The sequence below is a fragment of the Protopterus annectens genome, chromosome 6.part0 (assembly GCF_019279795.1).
Source record: "Protopterus annectens isolate FY-2018-M chromosome 6.part0, PAN1.0, whole genome shotgun sequence".
Taxonomy (NCBI): domain Eukaryota; kingdom Metazoa; phylum Chordata; order Ceratodontiformes; family Protopteridae; genus Protopterus; species Protopterus annectens.
In genome coordinates, this window is record NC_056737.1 from 1724219895 (window position 1) to 1724239386 (window position 19492).

The window sequence follows — 19492 nt, forward strand, 5'->3', positions numbered from 1 at the left end:
ACTAAATAATGACAAACATTTGAGTTTCAGACTTTATATCCTTCAGAAAATATTTAATAATGCAATACCTTTTATTCTAGCAACTTTCTAAGTTTATAGGAACAATATTTAAATTCTATCCCTATTTTTGGGCCTTTGTCCCCCCATTCTTTCTGGCTTTGTCCAGATTTCTTGCACTAAGAGGTTGAGAGGTACAGATGGGATTTTGATTATGGTTTTGATCAAATTCCAATTCATTCAAATGGAACTGAAGAAGGCAACATTCAGTTTGAAACTGAAGAAAAAAATCTTCTTTTTGAGTCGCCTTACTACAGTTAGTTTGAAGGCTGTTGTGTTAAACATAAAGATATTTGCTCATAACAGCAACTTCCTTTGCAGATGACAGAATATGATTGTCAGTGAAAATCCCTGTTTTCATGCAGCTGATCAGTGAGCTAATATACTGCTCCCATGGTGAGGCCATATTCAGCTTGTAGTAGTAGTATGCTTTTACTCTAGTTTATCTTGCCTCAGTGGTTTTAAGCTGGACAGCTGGTAACTGGCCTTTCTTTTTCAGCAACCAAGATGCTACTGGATGACTAAGTTGGAGTCCAACTATATACCTAAGTAGCAAAAGTAAGAAAACAGTTTGAATGGGAGTCATGTTTATCAAGAATGGATTAATTAGTCCCTACAGTGGAGCATCTTCTACTGGGCTTATACTTAGTTTTTTGTGGTTTTAAATGCAGGCACGTAACTGTTTAAAAGCTATCAAAAGATCTCCAATAAATAAATAAATAAATGCATATGTGCATGCACACATAAATAAAATTAATAATATAAATAACTCCAGACCTTTTACTGGCCCTGCATAAGAACTATACTATTAAAATTTTCCAGTCCAGAAAGGGGCACACTATTCTTTGAAATGGTAGAGTCCTACACAAGCTATAACCTGTTACATGGCCATGCACAGCTAACATATGGAATCACACAAACAAACTTACTAAAACAACACTCCTGCTTTCCAGTGGAAAAGGATTTCTTAACATTCTTTACATAAAAAGCATAAAGCTGCTTATCTTTATCTGTAGAGTTATTGCAGTAATGTCATCAGTATTTATGTTCTTCCATTCTGGGAAGGCTTGTGGCATCCCTTTCATTGTAAGATGCCAAATTATTAGTAAATGAAAAATATAAAAATCTAGAATAATGCCGAAACTGTGTCATTCTGAACCTTGAAAAGATGAATCAGTGATCCCCTGAGTAATCCAAGATAATTTTTATGACTTCTAAAGATGAGGCCCCTGTTGAAAATGCAAGGATTATTCTCAGAACTGCAGAGCTAGAAGCATGAATATGGAGGAATATGAACTAAGTTTGAGGCTGTAGAATCTTTTTCTTATTCTGAGGTACAGTCACCTTGGACTTGATATACAGAATTATCAGGGGTACTGGAAACATAGTACACCTTGTTAACTGTACATGGGGCTGACTGCAAAAACGCTTGAAATGAGTTAAAGCAAGTTCCACGATTTGCTCTTTTTTGTTTAAATTACAATTTATTTTTCCGAGTCAGGACCTGCACTATTGGGTCTCACATTTCTGACTGAGACTCCTGTAGAAGGACCATTCACAAGAGACTGATAGCTTCTCATTGACTACATTGTTCAAACAAGTTTACTCAACTGATTCTAAATTGCATCAGTGACAGATAGTAATTAATTCAAACTACTGCATCTAACTAGCAAGTTTAAAATCATATACTCGGTCCCATTTATAATAATTCTGAAATGAAAATGCATTTAGATTTAAGAAAAAGAAGATGGTAAAATATTGTATATTATTACGCAGGTGTGTACATTGGGGTAATGCTTTCAAACTATTTTCAGATTTGAATATTGAAAAATTGTGAAAATATATATATTAAAGTGCGTTCCTGTATACATGCACATACAAATATAAATAGACTGAGGCACATATAAATATTCAGTGTATGAGTAATTATACAACTGGAACACAGAGATGAAATACAAAATCAGTAAATCAGTGGAAATGATATAGTAGGAGTAAAGACTGCTGTCACGATGACTTCCTTCTGCCTCTGCTTTTCTTGCAATCATCTGTAGTAGATATGGTCAGCTGAATCTGCTGGCACTGCACCAAGAACCACTCCCACATTTCCAAAAATGCCAGGTATCTCAACACCTAGCTTCTTCTTTGATTTGCTTCAGTCAGATCTCTATTTTATCAACACAGGAAATCTGAACATCTAGAGTTTATTGACATGAGCGTGCACGATATGTAATTTAATACTGCAGCACATTATTTTAGATGTGTCATCGTTTTGCATAACCAGAGCATTGCTGTTTTTTTTTTTTTACTTCCCTGAATTATTTCTCATAAAGAAGGTGTCCAGACTTGTACTGAATGCATTTGCATCCTATCATATTTTTTATTTTAAATTACAGTTCACAACACTGGACAGCACAGTCAGTAAAAGAACTCCCAGATCAATGTCATATTTTGGCACAAAATGTCTACCTCCCTTTCATTTGTGAAATGGTAATCAAAAGATCATATATATTTCACTGTGTAGAAGTGGCAACAGGCATGAAGGCTAAATTAGCACCCAAAGTACTGACCAATCAGTTTAATTTGATAAAAAGATGCATAAAGATTTGTAATGATTTGTAAACCGAGTAGTAGCTACATGAAGTGACATTCTGGTACATGACTAAATGCACATGGAATGTGCATTGATTACATAAGGGTTTAGACAAGTCAGGCCTTGTACAGAACAGTTTTTGCCATCTGGCCAGGAACACTGTAAGCTGCTTTATTTTTCATGACTTCAAATTTAATATCAGCCACACAACACAGCATCATACCTAAGCATGTTACTGACACTGCCCTTCTATCTGTTATAGTCCACTGACACAGTCTTCCAGTCTTTCTAGACCTCTCAAAACCATTAAATATTGTGTACCTAACAAAGGCCCAAATTCATAAAAGTTACTGCATGGAAAACTTCTTGAATTCAAAGACAGCTCTGATGATGTTTGCACAAAAACAACAACGTTGCATTGTGCTCTGTCTGTAGCCCTGCAACATGTTAATGAGGCAGTTCAGGGGAGAAGCATATGCTAATTAGTCATGTCCTCTCACTCCCAGAAGTGTCTCAGGAAGGTGTCTATGCACTAAGTGATTCTTAGAATCACTTCAGCATGTAGATTAGCACAGACACTTCTCCCATGCTGTGGTATTGAATACAACCAAAAGATCATGATCATCTAATAACAATAGCTATAATTGCTGCAGGGTTTATTGGTAAGGTACACATAGCCGGCCTTAGGTATAGGCCAACTAGGCAGCCGCATAGGGCGCCGCTGTAGCAGGGGCCCTTTTCCAGTATTTATTTGGTATAGCTAAACCAGGATGAGGGCACCAGGTGGTATGGTGGGGGGTGCCGTGGTGCCCTTTTTCCTAGGGCACCAATTGACCTAAGGATACTCCTGAAGGTACCGGTGGGACATGTGTGAATGAGTACATGCAAGGGGCTGCATGTGTGAGTGCATGTGTGAGTCATATCTCTAATCCTCTTTGAGCAAGAAATTTGGACAAATCCACAAATAATGGAGGGACAGCCCACAAATAGGGACATTTTTTTAAATATTACTCTTACAGACAGACAGTTGATAGAATAACAGGTTTAGTATTAGCATGAATTTTCTGAAAGAGTGAGAAACTCAAATGCCTGCCATTATTTTCTCACTTCAGTCCTCAATGATTAGCCAGTGATTTGCCAAAAAAACTAAAATGTTAGAAGAAACAGATCAAAAATATGAGGCAAAAATCTGGACATTCTGCAAAAATATGGACATTTGAGAGGTATGGTGTGAGTCTGTCTGCCTGGGAAGTAGTGTAGGGAAAGAAGGGAGAGGGTGAGATTTTGTGTGTGTGTGTGTGTGTGTGTGTGTGTGTGTGTGTGTGTGTGTGTGTGTGTGTGTGTGTGTGTGTGTGTGTGTGTGTGTGTCTATATGGATGAATGGCTGAGTGTGTGAGTATGATTGGGTGGGTAGGGGATGGTGTGTGGATGTGAGGAGGGGATGGGATGACTGTCATCCCCCCAGACTAATGAGCAGAGTCTGCAACCTTGGGTGAAAGAAAACACTATCCATAAGTAATAACTTGTACTATAATTGCACTTTAGCAGTATGGGGGTTGGGGGTAGTGAACATTAGATACCAAAGATTAATATTAAACTCTGGTGCCATAATGGCACTTTAACAGTATGCAGATGGGGGGACACTACACACCAGGAACAAGTACCTTGTCATAAAAGACACTAAGTAGACCATGAACCCAATACCCTGAGTCCTCCCATAGAGGATATTAGAATTTTGCACCGCCACTAGACACTTGGAACTGGTATTTAAAATATACAAAATAATTAAAATAATAATAATATATATTTATAATGGAAACATCCTTGCTACAAGGAACTTTACTAGAAAAGTTCACCAGACTCTGCTACACTTTGCTGTGAAGGAAATGCAAGTTTGCTTTGTATTTGTTGTATTTTGTATTACTTTATTGCCTTTTTATATTTTGAATACTGTGATTTTTTTTTCTTTACCTTGTGTTTTACTTGTATTCTGCTTTTAACTGCATATTAAAACTTCAAAAGAGACCACAGCTCTGTCTCTTGTGAGTCAAACAGAATTTTTTCCCCACCCAGCCACCCTGTTACTGTCGTGTTCTTAAATACCACTGTCTTTCTAGTTGCCTGCCTCTTATGTTAATTTGACCATATATCTCATTTCCTCTCTGCTTTCACTGGCTTGCGTTAGTAAGCACAAAATTATCATTTTGTGAAATCACTTCCCTTCAACTATTTAAATTTATTTGCCATCCTACTGTATTCCATAGTACCAGAACACAAAAGTGACCACCCCCTTTCAATCTGTCTTGCTGTTTTAAAAGTAGTGGCTCTCCACTAAAACTTAACTTTTTAGACAGGTAAAACTTAAGTTACCTACTTTCACATCTAACTTATCTAGTGCACACTGCAGTGTTTAAGATAAATCATTTTTTTTTTCATCTTACCTTTAAGCATCCCTATGACTAGCACTTGCTCTAATACCTGCTGGAAAGCACTAGGAAGCCTTAAACTGATACAAACACTCAACTCTCCTTGTTAATAAGGAGAAATTAATCATAGGAACTAAGCAGCCTAAAATTGCAAAGTACCTTGCTAAGTTAAGGGAAAACAGCTCCTGTACTTTAGAAAAAAAGCACCAAAGCAGGCATTTCCAATGGTCAGCTTCAGGTGATTTCTCCTGCTCATCTGGTGAATCTGGGCATACTGGGGCAATGCAGCAATTGTCTCATGTACACAGACAACCCTCTCCTCCTACCACCCAACACTACAACCTGTGAGAGATGCACTTACATAGCCAAACTGGAAACAAAGCTCTCGTCACCCAAGATTGTGCTAGACAGTCAAGAGAAGAAGGTTAACACCCGCACTACACCTCAAGCAACACATAGCCCTTCTAAACCCACACTGCCAACACCCACACAAAGCAACATTAAATCAACATATGTGGAGATCCTTAACTATAACCAGCCCAAGCAACAAGGACCTCCAAAGCTGAAATGCAAAAAAACACCAATCACAACCAAAGTGTAGCATAGCTCACAACACCAGTGTGCCACCCAGCAACAGCCCCTAAGGCAAGGCAACATACCTTACACTTTAGTCATAGGTGACTCTATAGTCAGGCACACTGATGTCCCACTCACCAGGCTGAACAAGGAGAAAATTACAGTCAGCTGCCTGCCGGGTGCCAGGATCCTCCACATAATGCATGCACTCAAGTCACTCCACAACAAGTACAAATATGACTCTGTCATTGTCCATGCTGCAGTGAATGACTTGAGACATACCTCCCTGGACTACATGAAAAGAGACATGGAAGAGCTCTCGGATCATGTGAGCCAGGCAGGTATGACCCTATCTCTGAGTAGCAACCTGCCTTCACCCAGAATGATATCACAATATAAGGACAAAATGATTGACTTCAACAATTGGCTAAGCTGGTGTCATTCAAAGGGGATCCAGTATCTGTCTGCCTGGGACAACATGATCAACAGACCACAATGTTTTGCCAAAGATGGTCTGCACCTATTGCCCCTGGGATTCAGGTTACTGGCTAAGGCTCTTGCCACCCCTATAGTGCCTTTTTTAGGCAAAGTTCAAAGGACAAAACCACCACCGTAACAGGTACAAGCATGCAAATTCTGAAGGTAATGCTACTCAATGCTAGAAGTCTAAACCTCAAAATGCACTCTCTCAAGGCACTCCTAAAAATAGAGAAGATATATATCTGTGCAGTAACTGAGACCTGGTTCAAGGCTCCAGGGAGCACCCCTGCAATACCAGGCTACAACTCTTATCACACTTTTTTCGGCCATCAAACCAGGACTGAAACATTAAAGGTGGTTGAGTGTTCATATTCACCAAGGATATTCACATCACCAGGCTAGTTGCCCAACACAATGCATCTGAAATTCTGCAGGTGCAACTAACACACTTGTTAAGACTGCAATCCAATCTGTAGCTTGCTACAGATCTCCCACCATGCCCAAAAATTCTCACTACACCTTTCCAAACATATTAGAAAATACTAAAATACAACCAAACACACTAATACTGAGTGATTTCAACTACCCTGCCATTAACTGGGAAAACTACTCGTGTACCAACACCTTTGCCCAACGGTTGTTGAAATTCATAAATTCCAATGCCCTGGATCAACTAATCCATAGTCACACCAGTGGCTCCAATATCCTAGACCTGGTCATTACCAACATGGGAAATTGATGCTCCACGCCTGTGGTCACTCCCTTGTTGGTCAGGTCTGACCATAAGCTAATCACGCTTAACATCCACATCCCACCCCCCAGTAAGGGAACCTCCATAAAAAAACTTCTCCAAAGCCAACTTCATGCTACTCAAGCCAGAGGTGACAAATGTCATGACACCCATGCAGACGGGAACTGAAAGTTCAACTGCTGATTCCTACACTAAGGCACTGTACGAGCACATTCACTCATGCATGAATTGTGCCATCCCAAATAGAACCAAGATGCTCTCTTCCAAAAAAAGGAAGCCAATCTGGTGATCCCCTGCCATAAACAAACTTTACAACAAAAGGAAGAAACTGTTGCAGAAAAGAGGAAAATCCCAGGATGCAACAAACTCCTGTACCAGCCTCATTAAGAAGCTGAGATCCCTCATAAAATCCTCCAAACTAGTTATGAAAACAAAAATTGCTAAAGATTCCAAAGACAACCACAAGGCATTCTATAACTATGTCAGGAATCTAAATGCCAATGCTCAGACCTGCTCTGAACTACAAAAGAATGGCATTAAATATACTGATCCCAAGGATATTGTCAATATCCTGGCAGATCAATTCATTGCCAACTTAACCCCCCTCTCATCCCCTAAACGGCCCATCTCAGTACCGGAAGATTGCCAAATTCCGGTAATAACTGCCACACAGGTAAAAAATGCACTCTCCAAAGCTAAGAATACAGCATCCATGGGACCAGATGACATCCTGGGCTGTGTATTACATGAACTACAAAATGAACTGGCACCTCACCTAAGTGTCATGTTTAATCATAGTCTCACCTCAGGCTTCATGCCCACTGAGTGATGCACAGCTACAGTTATCCCACTGCACAAGGGGGGATCCACCTTGGATCCTGGGAACTACCACCCCATCAGTCTGACGAGCTTGACTTGCTAGGCCATGGAATGTATTATCATGGAACTTATAAACAAAGACATTGTCAACCTTCAAACACTGGACCCCACCCAGTTTGGGTTCGTGAAGGGCCGATCTTGTCTCCTGAACCTGATTGACTTCTTTGAATCTGTCTCCAGAGCCGTGGATGAGGGTAAGGTGGTCCACACAGCCTATCTGGACCTCGCCAAGGCCTTTGACACCATCCTCCACTCTGGAATCATAGATAGACTTACTAAGCTGGGCATTAATCCCTACATCACTTGATGGGTTGCCAACTGGCTTACTGACCAGAACCCACACTGAAAAGTAGCTGACTCCAAATCCAGCTCCAGACAAGTGACAAGTGGAGTACCTCAGGGTTCAGTCCTGGGACCCCTCTTGTTTGGCATCTACTTCTCTGAAGTACAGGCCAACACTAAGGGAATGTGTCTAACAAAGTTCGCAGATGACTGCAAACTGGGAGCCATTATTGAATCCCCAAATGATATGGATACTCTAAAAAAGGGCCTTACAGAAACAGATGCTTGGTGCTAGAGTCATGGGCTCAAGCTCAATGTCAAGAAATGTATAGTTATCCCCTTTGGGAAAAAAACATGTGCCGGTGAATTACCACATAGGTGGCAGTACACTAAACACCAAAAGTGTGATAAGAGACTTAGGGACACAGGTGGACAGTGGTCTCACCTTCAATAACCACATCGCCACAACAGTCAGGAAATCCTTCTATGTGGCACACCTCATTGCTAAGGGCTTTTCATCCAAGATAAAGGAGGTCATTGTCGCACTGTACTCATCCCTCATTAGACCCATTATAGAATACAATGCCCTGTTTGGTATGTACCTCTCAAAACATCTGCAACAACTGGAAAGGCCACAGGAATACATCACTAAAAGAATCACAGGCCTAAAGCAGATGCCCTACACTGACCCCCTTAAAAAACCCCAGCTATACTCTGTCGCATATCATCTACTCAGAGGCGATCTCTGCTTAGCATACAAGGCCATGTCAAACCCAGAGCTGTTGGACATGCTACACTTAAAGAAATCCCAATCCGTCAGAGCCACATGCTCCAGGGATCTAAACCTTGTCATCACAATAAACAAAACATGCTGAAGGGATAGGTTTTTTGACCCAGAGACTCCCCAGACTCTGGAATTGACTGCCTATACATGTCAAGCAGAGTGCTTCTTTGGCCCTCTTCAAAAGGAACCTTGACGATTGGATGGGAGAAAGGAAATTCACCCCGGGGATCATGTCGGTTGCCCTGCTAGACAGGGGTCCAGGAAAGTAAATAGTGTGGGAAGAAATAGCCAGGGAATTGTTATGGCTAGGCTTGTATAAGTCTTAGGGTCGATAGCCTAGTACCAAACTATGAACCTATGACCACATTCATTAGTCATTGCATTAACTGAGAAGTTAGTAAGTAGATAACGTCTTTCAGCTTTTCCAGTTAGGAGTTGCCACAGCAGATCACCAGTCCACTTATGATTGTCAATGGATTTTTACAGTGTCAAGTTGCCAGCCTAGCATCCAACTTTCAAAGAAGGCACACCCATGCACCTACCTGCAGGTCTTTAAAGTTCACTCGACCATGGGGAGGACATGCAGACTCCGCACAGAAGGCACTCCAGCCAAGAATCAAACTGAAGAGCCTCTTGCTGTGCAGCGACAATGTTAACTGCTGCACCACTGTATCCATTAACTGAGAAGTTAATGTAATAGAATATATTGAGAGAATCACAGCAATATGCAATGCCTACAAGAACAAGAGAAATGGCATTCTTACAATATTTATTCCCTGGAATGAATAGAGTTAGTAGTGCATTGCCAGCAACAAGGATCCATTCTTGAAAATGTTTCTGGTCCTCTGATGTGTGTAAACCTCTTCTTGGAGTTTGTTCAATGCAGACATTCTCCACTAAGGTAAGGAAGTAACCTTGTTTGATGCTCCAAGTACTGGAATCTTCTGATCCTCTGTCAAGGAAATATTTTTTTAAACATCTGTGGTGTTCCAATAGGAATTCAAACAGGCTATCACATTTCTATAAAAACGTGTAGACTAGTGAAGAATTGTTTCCCTGCCTGCAAATGTCCAAGCAAGGCATGCAGTAGGAAGAGTCACATGGGAGAAGTGAAGCCACCTGGTTCTACTACTTGCCAGTGTTTCAAGCTATTTGGTCCTACTTTTAGATAGCCTGGTTATCTACAGTATTTGGTGATCCTTTACTAAATGCTTGACTAAGCTCCCTCCTAAGGCTTTTGTTGACAAAGCTTCTCTCATAAAATTCTTTCAGAGAAACATAAGATGTCACAATAAGACCTAGGAAGCAGACCCTGACAACAGCCTTATCGTGTTCTTGAGCACTTGCCCTTTGCTGAGTACTGAAGTGGGGGCAACTGATTTATTAACATTCTGGTTACCTAAGTGGCCACCTTGACGTGAATGGAAAGGTGACCTTTTCTTATTTTGGACTGAGAAAATATATGTCAACTGATTTTTCCACCAAGGAAATGATATAGAATTAAACCACACTAACTAAGGGTTAGAAGGCTGCAGACAACAATCCAGTTCTAGCTTAGGCAGCACCAGCTCACCTACTGTGTTTGATTTGCTGTTACCCTAGGCCATTGAGAGAACAAACTAAAATGTTCATATTGTCTTTTTTCAAGATCTTAGTACAGATTGTGGTGGAAAAAGAGCTTGCATTCTATATATAAGCTTTGTACAAAGGGTCACCTTCAGAATTGCACATTTCTGTTCTCTTAGAAGAATAAGGCTATTCCAGGTTCAGAGTCTTATGGAGGGTATCTTTAAAGATTTTAGCATTAGCAGTGTATGAGCCTGCCTCAGTAAAGTACAGAGTTACCACCAGACAGGGAAGAGAGTGCAGCACCCATCTCACAGGAAAACATTCTTGTAGGCTTTAGGTTTTATGCCAATTGTGAATAAAGGCTAAACATTTAAACAAGTTGGTATTTTACTCTGGTAATTGTTAAAACTTGCACCAAGTCTGTGCTTGGCACATCGACAAACATTGCTCAACTGAAATCTTCTGCTATTCAGATATGGCAGCTACAATACATCACTTTTTAGACTTTTATGAAATCTAGAAAGTGATATTTGGGTTTGCAACTGCCATAACTGAATGTTAGTACAGAGAAGAAGGGTGCGCCTTAGGTGAAATGATACTCAAGGCAATAGGTTACATGGCACCCTCGTGCTGCCCACTGCTCCCTTCATGTACATTACCCATGAGACCCTCTGGTACTCTCCCTTTCTGCACTAGCTGCACCATCCAAATTATTCATTTTTCCTTTTCTCACAATTTATCTTACTCTTCAGTTTTTTATTTATTAATTCATCCATTCACTTATAGTTTAAATCAACACATCCTAACTAGGCAAGACTGCAGTTTAATAACTATAGAGAAAATAATTGCATTAAGCTGGGGGTCTGTCCACAGAATCCAGGGAAGAGAGTTTCTAGATGCTCTGAGGTACATTTTAATTTTTTTTAAAACATCTTTTTCATCCAGTGATGGCCTGGACAAACATCTTGATTAAGGAAAGAAATTGAATTTTATTCCTCAACTTTGCTTTTTCTTTTAGTGTTTCACCACACTCTATCTGTCCAGGACTTCACCATAATAACTGTGTAGAAAAAACTGCATTAAGACAAGTTTCTGGGGATGCCAGGTCCTGAGAAGCTAAGGGAGTTATAGATGCTCTGAGATGCAGGTCAGGGTTTTTTAAACAAAATTTTCATCCAATGATAGCCTGAACAATCTTGATTAATGAAAGGAATTCGGTCTTTTCAACTTTGCTTTATACGGCATCCTTTCAAAATACCCTTACTGACTAAGATTGCACTATAATAATTGTGGAAGAGATAAGTGCAATAAGCCAGATCTAGGGGATATTAGGCTCTGAGAAGCCAATGGGCTCTAGATGCTGTGAGGTACATTTTAGAGTGCTTTTAAATAATGTTTTCATCCAATGATGGCTGAACAAAAATCACGTTTAATAAAAGAAATCTAGCATTGCCCTCAGCACTGATTTTTTTTCTATACCTTTCAATACATCCTACCTAACCAAAACTGCACTGTAATAACTGTGGATGAAATAATTGTATTAAGCTAGGTGTTTGGGAGCCATTATGGCCCCTAAAGCCATGGAGATTATAAATGCTCTTGAGGTGCATTTTAGTCATGTGGTTATAGATATTCTGAGCATCAAGACACAGTTACCATAATGGTTAAGGTCTTTACCTACCATACTCAAGGTTCAAGCCTGATAGCTGGCCAATGCATGTGTTGGGTTTGAATGCTCTCTCTCTGGAGATCCACCTCAAAAAAGAGTCATAGGCAGCAACTCAGACACCTAGAAAGTGACTGCCAGGGGAAGCATTGTATAGACCAAATCAACTGTGGTACAGTATTGTCTAGTTTGTCATGGAGGAGCATGTTGACTAATTTTGCCATGGGAGTGGTGATACATGGGTTGAAGATGTCCTATGCTTAGAGACCAAGGGAGGGGTCTATGTACCTGCAAAAACTGTATGCAAAACCAACCTGACAAACATGAAATAAGGACAGGATGCAACTTGGAAATAAATAATGGTAAGCAGGAGGCTGGACATCCTCTGTATCCAGGAAACTATCAGACAAATCAGGATAAACAGAACAGGATATGAGGACTACCTAAGGCCAGATGGGTGAGGCAACAAGAAGAAAAAAGTAGAGGTCATTCTAGACTTTTGGCTTAATGGTGGTCATCACATAGTTCAACAACAGGTGGTCACAAGATCACATACAAGAGGGGACAACTTAGATAGACTTCTTCCTAGCAAGGGAAGAGTACTGGGGTGGAATCAGTGATTGTAAAAACATCTCCAGTGAATCTGTCAAACCACAGCATAAACCCCTGGTTGTAACAAAAAGCTGCAAGCAGTGTCAGAATAGGTTTTAATGTGAGTAAGACTAAGCTACAGACTAGAGAAAAAGCAAAAGAATTCAAGGAAATAGTGGCTTAAAAAGATGAGGAATAGAAGGAAGTGAAAAAGAATGGCAGTTCTATGAAGCAGCATGTGTGAGCACTGCAGAAAAGGTTTGTGGCACAGCCAGGTTTAGAAATAAGGTACACAAGGAAAGCTGGCAATGGAATGCAGAAGTCAAGGAAGTCATCAAAGGAAAGGAGTGCAGGAAAAGTGGGAGATACAAAAGACAGACCTGTCTTAGAAGAAATACTGATTGACTACCAAAGAGGATAAGAGAATAGTTGGAATAGCAAAGAACAAAGCCTCAGAGGTACTGTACCCACTTCTGGAAAGTGTCTCAACAGATGGCACAAAGAAACACTTTCAAATTGCAAGCCAAAGACAGAACAATAAAGGAGATAGTCATCAGACATCCTTCATAATGGATGCCAGAAACAACCTGCTCATCAGTCCACAGGCCATCAAAGGCAGATGGAAGGAGTATTTCAAGTAGATTCTTAAAGAAGAAAACCTAACAGAAAGTATGCTATCCCAGATACAGTCTATGATGAAAGAAGAGGAATCATTGATTTCTTCAAGAGGAATCTTGATGAGTGGATGGGAGATGAAGAACCCACCCTAGAAAAAGTAAGAAATGAATTCAGGGAAAGTAGTAGGCTCACATGGGGTCATGGCAGATATGATTAAGATGCTGGGTGAATTAGGGAAGAAATGGCTATTGAGGGTACTCATAGCAGTATGGAGAGAAAGGCATATCCCACATTACTGGAGAGTAACCATATTTATACCAGTATACATGAACAAAGGGGACATTCACAACTGTGGGCAGTATAGAGGTTATTAAACTCCTGTCACACTACAAAAAAGTGCTAAACAGAGTGATTGATAAATGAATACACAGAGCAGCAAAAAGTAAAACTGGAAATGAGCCATTTGGATTCAGATCAGGATACAGCACAACTAACTTGATGTTTGCAGTAAGAAAAATAGTTGAGAAGAAACTCCTGATGAAGAAAGAGTACAACTGAGCATCTCGAGACTTGGAGAATGTATATGACAAGATGCTAAGAAGGATGATTTGGGTAGCCCTATAGTGATTCAAAGTCACAGAAACATCAATAGAATTACTGCAGGTTATGTACAAGGACCTAACGGCATAAGTAAGAACAGCATTTGGAAACATGGAGGGGTTCCCAGTGATAGTGGATTTGCATCAGGGTTCAACTTTGAGCCCACTGCTGCTCATACTGGTGATGGACTATATTAGCAAACAGGTTACAAACCAACAAAGCTGCTGTATGCAGACAATGTGGTGTGACAAGCAGACTCTCAACAAGAACTTCAACATATGGTAGGGGAATGAAATGAAAAATTGAATGAACACGGGATGAAACTTAGTATAGATAAGACAATTGTCATGGCAACAAATAAGAGAATCAGAAGGAGCTGAAAACTGGCATTCAAGGGGAAATAGAGGAACAGATTAATAGCTTTAAGTATCTGGGAGGGGTGGTTGAGAAGAAAAGAATTTTGAATGAGAACATCAGAGCTAGAATCATAGTTGTGCAGAGTAGCAGGGGTAGTATATGACAGAAGAATGCCAAAGAAGTTGAAAAGTAAGGTACACAAAACAGTGATGTGAGAAGTACTACTGCATGGTACAGAAATATGGGCAAGGAAGGCAGAGCAGACGAGGAAGCTAAAGGTTATGGAGATGAAGTACCTGAGATGGGGGATAAGCTGCACAATGTGGGATAGATAAAGAAATGAGGACAACAAAGCAGAATCCCAAGTAGCTCCAATTGCAGAGAAGGTAAAAAAAAAACAGATTATAGTGGTTCGAGCACATGTGCAGGAAAGTAAAAGGCAATCTGTTGAAAACAGTTTGGGATAGACAGGAAGAAGACAAGAGGGAATGAGGACATTCAGCAAAGAGATGGCTTGATTGTATAAGAAAAGATCTATGACACTCAGGCATGTTTGTCAAAGAAGGTAGGAAAGTGTCATTAAGTTGAGAAAGATGGTGAAAGTTGATGTGATAGCCCAACATCATGAAGAAATTTGGGATAAAAGGTAGTTGCTGCTGATGTTATGGATGCTATGAGGTACATTTTTGAGTTATTTTCTAATCTTTTGATGCTAAAATGGTCTGGTCAAAAATCATGAGTAAGAAAATAAATTCCGTTGTACTTTTTCTTTGTATTACAAGGATAAAATAAATTGTATCTAAGGCTTAATGCTCAAAACTGATAAAACAGCAGTTCAATAAAGTGTGAAGTCAAATGCTTGTGAGGATACATAAATCACACCTGGAAATACTACCTGTCTCTCTATCTCTCCCTGTGGTGGCACTACCAGAGGTTCACAATTTATTATATGGAGAAGTTGGGGGAGATCATAGAGGAGATGGTGGACCAGCAGCAAGCAGTCTGTATTGGCTGCCTGGAGAGGGTCTTTGTATGGCTTCAAGAGTTACCCCACTGCCTTACTCTGTCATCACCAAAAGCCCTTGGAAAGAGAGGTCAGGATGGTGACTAACTGCTTTTTGTGTCTAGCCCATGCAGCACTGTAGCAGGAGTGGGATACCCCCATTACCCATCATGGTGTTCTCCTACCTTTTGTGGCAAGTCCCTCCGATGTTGGTTGTTCAATCCTCCCCATTACCATCTGTCCATTCTCTATCTGTATGTCAACATATTCATGGTGAACCTTTGTCTCCTTTGTCTCAGCATCTCACTATTTTTTTATTCATGTATTAAGCAGATTCATGAACACAAGTGTCCCTTTCAGAGGTGACAGAAAAGCACTGTCTGGATAAGTGAGTTACTCAGAATCACACAGCAGGAATCAAACAGTGGTAGCATCATAACCTAGGAACCCTTGGTTACAGGAATCAGCTTATTAACTACTTACTCTAATCCTCTACTCTAACTGCCAGGCATTCCTTTGTTGATCTTAATCTATTTCTATGCCTCTGCTTCCATATGGCTGATCTATTTCCACCCCCTGCCTTCATCTTACATCTTTACTACTCTATCCTTTTTAAGAAAAAAAAGAAAGAAAGGAGGTGCATGCCTATCAAAAAAGTATACTCTTCATCATCCTCCTCACTTCCATTCCCACTCTAAACTTTCTTGTGTCTTTGTGTATTCCTCTGCTTGCTCTACCTCTATTTGTTCTTTCCTATTTATTCATTTTATCAATGCTCCACCAGTATTCCTACTTTCCTGTCCACTCACTTTTTCTCTGATCTACCCCTATTTCTACTTTTCTATAAACTATTTCCTCATTGCTCTACTCCTGTTTCTACTTTCCTGTACACCTATTTCCTCTCAATTTAAAACAGCAAAAGCAGGTATAAGCACTGTTGAAGGCCATTTACTGTAGATTCCAACCATTTACGTACCATAACTATGTACTGTATGTGTAAGTGCTTAGGCACTTGCATATTCCTTGTTCACGTATTTTCTTCACAACATTCCTGGCAGTGATTGTGCGGAAGAATCTCTTACTAAAGCGTCTTCCATTTCTCATAATGAGGTCCTTAGTTAGCAGTAGCTTGAGCAGAGCAATCCTTTTAGTTAATTGATGATTGCCTTCAGACCACATCATGCACCTTGGGATATCCAACGAAACTTTAACACGATTGTGGTAGGGAGGTTTCCGAATTCCAATGCATTTAGAGTTAAAGAGTTTATTAACCCAGTGAAAGCACAATATAGTAAAAGATACATTAATACTAAGATCAAGTTCAAAGACAATAAAAATTAATTTATGGACCCAAATTTCTGAATTAATAGACAAATATATGAATGACACTACCTGAGTTTAAAGAAATATAATGCATATAATACTAGTATTACACACATCAAATTACACTGTTAAAGAAGGAAGGAAATAAATAAATGAGGATATAGAGTAAACAAAAGGTAAAACATGTTTTTACTTAAATTTGTCTTTACTGTTTACTCAATTACATACAATTTACTTCAACCATTTTCTCTTCTGCATGTTTGATATTGTTAGAGATTTTTTATTGTACGTCTCTAAAAGAATCATTGGATTTAACTGTGATGCTCCACCACTGGCAACAATAATCAAGGAGCCTCAATTCTCACCACTAGCACCAGTGGGGGACATACATTGGGAGGATGATAAGTACACACACACCCTTTCCAAATGCAGCTCTCTGCAAAAAGGGCAATTTACCTTAAGAAGACACAGAGACCACAGTCAGTCTGGGGCTGGTTTCTCCATCTTTCTCCAGATCCCCTATAAGACTCCCCATTGGCACAGCTATATTGTTGAGATCCCAGCTGGGTGGCCAAGCCAAGACCTCCAGCACCCTCTCTATCCAACCAGTGCTTCGTGTCCCTGCCCAAGTAGCTGACACATACACACACACACACTTTGAGGTTTGATTTATACACACATGCACACATTGGAAAGGCTGGCACAAGTTTTCTAGTTATGCTCCCTTCTGCCCAGACTATAAGGTAATTATCACTGCCACCAGCCATGTCCTTATCAGCTACTTTAAGGCCCTTAACAAAGGGTGTCCAATCTTACTGTGTAATGTTGCTATTAATACAAATGGTAGTTTGACCAAGAGCAAGTCTATTAGGAGTGGCCCACAGTGTCATCAAATAAATATGCAAGCACTCCCAAAACGTAAGTATGTCTCTCAAATATCAGCCACAATGAAAGGTTTAAATATATTTAATAATAAATGATAAAAAACAAGAAAATACACAGTATATAATCACAATTACATCAGCGTTCAAAATCACAGGAAATATTTAAAACAACATTGCAAGACAGTCTCCAATAAATAAAGAAAAACATCTAAATTAGGCTTTGTTATATTCCTGACTGTATCTAAGAGAAATTACTGTACCCTAGTTAACTTACTTACAGAGCAACAAGGTAGATAGATGTGGTGAGTGGATCATCTTTTCAGGTCAAAGACAAAATACAGAATACTCAGTCTCTCTCTGAGAGTTTAATATCTCAAATACTACTGCTGGGATAGCTTGCAGAATGACATCACTTCTTGTCATCTATCCCAGGTGAAATCTTCCACTGATGTAGCTAGTAGCATTTAGCATCTACCTGTGAAAATACATAAACAATGACTTTTCTTAGATCTAGGGCAGATCTTGGAGGTCATGAAGCAATAGACACTTCCAAGACAATACAAAAACTTCTAGTTCAAGATATTGTGTCTGTTACTGCACTGAAACATTCTTTTATTATGTGGTCATAAAGTAACTTAAATTTTCAGCTATTTGTTTATGAAATTAACTTCTTGTGTTGCAGTTTCCATTGTTAAAATATAAACAGCTAAACAATTACAATAGTGTAGATACATTTCTGTTCTATTCCAGTAGGGTACACTGTGGTTACACTTTCAAGCTCAGTACTGTACAAACTCTGTTGAACACATACTTCTATACCAGTAGTTTGATATACACATAACATACAGTTCTGATACATTTGTAACACAAGCATATGAATGATGTTGATATTCACAAATTATATATAATTATTTACAAAATTCCAGATAGCTGGGCTGGCAGTATCTCCTTTTGTTAGAATAACAACATTAAGTAATGCATTTTAACTAATAAATAAATGTACAAAAGAGTAATGTAGAACCCATGTTCTGCTCAAATATGTGAATGTTTGCATTTACAATGTATGTACTCCCAGTGATGCACTGAAAGTGCCTCTGTACTCTGTATATGCTCAGTCATGCTCATTTGTTCACAAGGAGCACCTCCTAATTTGTTGTGATGTTGCAACAAAATTTAAAACAAGCAATTGTAAGAGCAATTATTTTCCAAATATAGCAGTCTGAAAATGTCAGTAATGTAGTTTTTAAACTTTCTTTCAGTTTTGCAAAACTAATTCTCTGAATGCTGTTTTAGCCAATATTTTATTCTCCACACCATTATTAAGCTTAAAGCTGGTATTTTTATATTTAATCTACATTTTCTCAGTATAGTGATGCAACATTTGCAGAATAAACATGATTCTGCCTTTTTTGTAGTCACATTATTCATTGCATACTCATCTGTGATGTTCACAAATAATTCCACAGTAGAGTTGGAACATAGTTATATCTACTTCTATTTGAATCATGTACTTGCCAAAAATGTGTTTCCCTCATGCTTTTTGTTTTATATATTATTGAGAAAGATCAATAAAAACGCTGTCTATAATCTTTATTCACTTCTGGCCAAGCTTTTCTTTCACATCTGTAACCTCTCATTGAGCAACATGGCATCTGTTCAACAGCTTCACTCTGATTTTCAACTCTGTAATAATTTCCTGGCTTCCTCTTATGCCCCCTCAATGCCACATTGTATCTGTACTGCCTCATATTAGAGGAAGATTCTTTTAACTTAATTTTAATTCACATTGTTCAGGCTTAAATCTATATGCATCCATTTTCTATGCAACCCCTCTTATTTATACACTTGTTTTCTTATTTGCTTTATATACATACATACACAGCTTTGTCTAATGTTATTTTCTTTTTGTCAAATGTCTGCTTTTCATGCTGTTATTTTTTTATGTCAGTAAGGGGGGGGGGCAAAATAAGAGAGTTTTCCTAGGTCCTTTTGTGTTAATGAGCCCTTGTGCTGCCATATATAAGGCTGTCACCGCTAAAATACTTTTTTGGACTAC